Genomic DNA, 5,044 nt, shown 5'->3' on the forward strand with positions numbered 1-5,044 from the left:
GATGCAGACGGAGGTCAGGCACCGTAGCTCACCCACAGGGAAGGCAGGGTGGTCCACATCAACACCCCCCCACCCCCAAACAACTGAAGTGTTGACATTTGGAGTCAAAGTTATCAACACTGAATTCTGCTTTAAAGGAAAACGTAAAAGTACATGTAGTTTTCTTTGAAATAGAACATGCAAAATGGAACCAAACCTTCTCTTCATGACCTGGAGCCACTGCAATGAGTACCAACTGCATGAGGCCCTCACGTCCTCCTACTGTGGGCATGTGAGGATCGGAACTTGACATGACGTCATCAGGTGGACATTCGAAATGAATGTATCTGCTTCTCAGAAACTCACTAGTTATTTTTCAGTCAAACTCAATACACGTAAAAGACCAGTGCCTCGAAATTATGACCAAGAGCAGACTTCTGATCCTTACAAGAGCTTTCACCTTGCTTATGTTGTCAAATTCGAAGGAGCTCACAGAACTGCCCTGTAGGGTTTTCTAGGCTGTAATCTCTATTGAAGATGCCCGGGTGACACAATGATTAAGTGCTCAGTTGCTAACTGAAAGGTTAACAGTTCAAACCCATCAACTGCTCCGTGGCAGAAAGATGTAGCAGTCTGCTTCTGTAAAGACTTTGGTCTGAGTCAACTCAACAAGAATGGGGAGATCTTTATAATCAGATCATTACGTGTTTTCTCTGTGTGGGCACTAGGCTGATTAGTAGCTGCGTGCTTAAGTCTTGCAGCATGGTGAGTCCTTGGCACATTCCAGATGACTTCAAATACACTAGGTGTGCAATCTTAATTATTTTAGCTTCTAATATCCATAGCAATGCCTACACAGAAGTCACAGACAAGATTTATGATTAAAAGTTTTATCAAGGAAGCTAACTGATAATGCCAGGGAATGCTCAGGGTAGTTGTTTATGAGGACACATTACCAAGTTCAGGTCTGCTAATACCACTGTGCTCTGAGCCTTAACCAGAAGGCATTCAGCTCAAGCTCATGGGTCAGCAAACCCAGGTCCCTGAATTAAGTCCCCAGAGGCACCTCACAGTTCAGTAAGGCACTCAGATCCACTTCTGTGGGTCAGCGAGTCCAACTTCCCCAATGAAGTGCCCAGAGCCACCCCATCCACAAGCCAGAAAGCACTCATTTTTAACTGGCTAGGTGGGGTGGTAAGGCCATCACTTGGTGCCCTGATGTGGCTTCCAGTTCTGTTGTTCCTCCTCTAATGTCAGAGCTGTCATCTGGGTCCAAGTGTTTCACCATCCAGGAATCTCAGCCCCCGAGGATGTGATTCACTCCCAGCTCTTGCTCGTTGTATACACAACAGGGTGGCATTCCACGGCATCCTGCTCATGATGATTCACAGATGGATCCCATCAGTAGGTTGCCCCACCTTCTTATTAGAACCATGTAGGGAAAGGTCATTTGGTCCTTAGAGACTTTGGCTGGAGAAGAACCAGATTAAATAAATCACTGCTGCTGTGCTATGGTATATATGTATGTGGTTAAAATAGAGACAGAGAAAAGCTAGTTTATTGTAAGCCTAGTGTAAGGCCAAAGATATAAATGTAAGGAAAACCAAGATCCTCATCACTGGTAAGCCTTTATCTTATAAATTTGGGCATATGATCAGGAGAGACCGGTCTCCGGAAAAGGACATCATGCTTGGTAAAGTAGAGGGGCAGAAAAAAAAGAGGAAGACCCTCAACCAGATGAGTGGCTACAGTGACATCCATGACAATCTTGAACATAACAACGGTGAGGGTGGTGCAAAACTGGGCGGAGTTTCCTTGGACTGTGGAGAGGCCTGCGAGGGGCAGGAGCAGACTTGGCAGTACCTAACAGCAGCCAACAGAGCCCAGCAGTAGCATGGCCTGCTCTAATGATCCCAATTTCCAAATGATGTTTGTGTTATTCCTTGATCGATTAATGTAAGATAGCATCCATTGAACTGAATTTCTTCAATTGAAGTCAGGGATTTAGATCTTCTACACATACATGCACACAAAGTCTCACTCCTTCCTATACCCCATTATCATTGATTAAATCAACACTCAAATTCCCATCATTAAGATTCTGTATCTTTTGTTCACAATTGGGTCGAGTATGTAGAATACATTGACTACATTTAATTTTTCTTTGTTCTACAGTTATTGCTCCTTGGAATCAATAAATACATCATTTAAAAAAATTACTCCAGTTTCTGATTTTCTTTTCTCTTATTGCTCAATTTATTTATTTATTTTTGTTTTCTTTTTCCTGAGAAATAGCTTCGTCTTTAACTTCCCATTACTTTGTTAATGATCCAACCCATAACTAATCGTGGGACGGTACAAGACAGGGTAGTGTTTTCTTCTGTTGTCCATGGGCTTTCTATGAATGAAGGACTGATAACAAAAACACCTAGGCTAAGTCACCTCGATCACTTGGGGTGGGATCTCGAGGTTAGAAATGATTCAACCAGGTTTTTAAACAAATCCTGTTTACCAGCCCCACGAAAACCACATAATGACTGTCATGGGCCCTAGCCACATGTTTAGTGTGAATAGTAGAGAAACCTGGCCTGTCCCTACCCACAGTATGACCCTCAGACTCAGAGGGGTATCTAGTAGTTCCTAAGGCTCACAAGGACTCGGTACCATTAATTGTCTCTTGTTTCTGGTCTCCCACTGCAAGCTTGTCGATTCTAGCTTTCACACCTTTGGCACATCAGTTCCCTCTTGACGATTCAATTTCCATTGTCAAACACTGGCAGAGACAGAAACATTTGTCTGCGTGCTTTCTCTGTTCTCAGAGTCTCCCTTTCTTAAGTCACGTGTTCCTGTTTCACACCTCCATTTCTTGGTGGGGTTTCAAAGCAACAGAGGCCGAGGAGCTCTCAGTGTTATTAGTCAGTATACTTCCCCTAGAGTCACTCACATGATGTCCTTGGGTGGAACAAAGGTTTGAGAATTGGACAACTTATAATTTTTTTCAAGGGTTCATGGGGAGGTGAGGATGAGGTGATGATACCAAGGGCTCAAATAGAAAGAAAATATTTTGAAAATGATGATGGCAACATATGTACAAATGTGCTTGACACAATGGATATATGCATGGATTGTGATAAGAGCTGTACGAGCCCCCAATAAAATGATTTTTTAAGATCCTGATTTAGCAGAATTTCAAAACCAAAGACTGATATGCGTATATCTGTCTTGGCTATGTTCCACTCTGTAGCTTATGTAAAAAATACCTTTGTGTAGTTTTCTGAAGCAAACATAATGAATTATTTCATGGGCAGTGTTGTTAAAATAATTTAGTACACCTACACAAATAATATGAATCCATGCCAGCTTAGAGAACTAGTGAAAGAAATGGAAGACAATTTCATGATATTGTTCTTTGTCTGTGCTTTGGTTGGATTCTGGAAGAATTTAAAAAAATATATTTACTATGCTATTATCCCCATTTCAAGATTTTGCTGGAACAAAATGAATGTTGGTCAACTAAATAAATGTCAGTGGGATTAGGAAAGAAAGAACTGGACAACTAGCCCAAAGGCTGGAGGTTAGAATCTACCCAGGGCGGCCGTGTAAGCAAGCCCTGGCAATGTGCTTCTAAAACTCTGCAGAGTGAGGGTGGCCATGAGTTAGAGTCAAAGAGGGAGACTCACTCTTAACCAGTTCCACTGTAGGAGGAAAGCAGAGTCCAATTGTGAGCGAGCGTACATCAAGAAGAGGTTGTCTCTGATCAAGGGCTTGGGAACTTCTCTGAAATGTGCTGTATGCACAAATTGAGGGTCTAAATTAAGTGAGATATCGTCCTGTTTTTGTTGTAGCTCACTGCCATCGACTCAATGCCATGTGTGCCCAAAGCACTGCACCCATGTTTCCGGGCTATGGCGTTGCGGAAGGAGATGACTAGTCTTGTCTGCTGAGGTACTCGAGTGGGCTAGAACCACTCATATTTGGGCTAGTGATAGAAGACTTAACCATGTTGAGGGACTCTTTCGCTGCTCTCCTAGAGTCTGCAGAAAGAGAAGGACAAACCCAGTGTCTTTGAGAAGCAGCTTGCTAAAGATGAGTGGGGGTCAGTGCAAAAACCCCCAAAACCCCAACAAAACAAAACAAAAAAACAGATAAAAATGATATGCTATCATGTCTGCAGATATTTATACTTTCTTTGTATGAATGATACAGATTTCATATCTCCATTTTACAGCAAACCATATCCCTCCAGTGATATGGCCCCAGTGCTCAAGTGTGGCCCCAAGTATCTGCTCCCTGTCAGGAGAAATCCTACACTGCTGCTTACTGTCCTTGCTCCCACCTCAGTCCGATGAGGGAATTGAGACAAACAAAAATCACCAGGCAACACATAACACTTTTCCAATTTCAGAAAAGCCTTCCAACCATCAATGTGACTGAAGTTCGGAGAAAGAAGGGACAGGGGTGCTGGGAGTCTGAGGGAAGGCTTCCCATAGGAGGGAGAGTGGCTGGCTGTGGTCTCCTTCAAAGCAGAAGAAGCAGGGTGCTTCTCAACAGCATTGTTTCTGTCTGATGTTAATTTAGAGAACAAGAAACCCTGCCCTTGCACAGTAAAGGGTTGGAGTTAATCTGCTTATAGATGAACTTTTTTGTACAGTGTGGCCTTGACTAAGACATTCACATTCTTTAAGCCTAGTCTTGTGTAAAATATAGTTAAAAACGACTATATATGCTGTCCCTAAAACAACAAACAAACTGACTGACCGACTGACCGACGGACTGACTGACTAACTGCTGTTGACTGAGGAAAGGACAGAACTTCCCCTGTGGGTGTCTCTGAGGCTGTAACTCTTTACAAGAGACGCAAGCTTTGTCTCTGTCCCGAGGAGCAGCTGGTGGTTTCAAACTTCAAACCTGAAAGTAACAGCCCAACACGGAACCACGATGCCCGCAGGGCTCCTGTGTAAGTACCCAGAACAGTGACTACAATAAAACATAAGATAGAAATGTCATAAACAGGAAACAAAGACAAACAAACTCTGCATTAGGGAAAGAATCGTACAAGGTGAGC

At 43.0% G+C, this 5,044-nt stretch overlaps 1 protein-coding gene and 1 pseudogene across 2 annotated transcripts in view; one reads left to right on the top strand and one right to left on the bottom strand.

Moving 5' to 3' along the window:
* Nucleotides 1-5,044, bottom strand: part of SGCD (sarcoglycan delta) — a 763,996-nt gene that overhangs the window by 207,210 nt on the left and 551,742 nt on the right. The gene's annotated exons all lie outside the window — the stretch shown is intronic.
* LOC105978516 overlaps nt 185-5,044 on the top strand; it is a 19,283-nt pseudogene continuing 14,423 nt past the window's right edge.

The sequence above is a fragment of the Echinops telfairi genome, unplaced genomic scaffold (assembly GCF_000313985.2).
Source record: "Echinops telfairi isolate 266 unplaced genomic scaffold, ASM31398v2 ScPeMD7_7469;HRSCAF=8507_0, whole genome shotgun sequence".
In the NCBI taxonomy this organism is placed as follows: domain Eukaryota; kingdom Metazoa; phylum Chordata; class Mammalia; order Afrosoricida; family Tenrecidae; genus Echinops; species Echinops telfairi.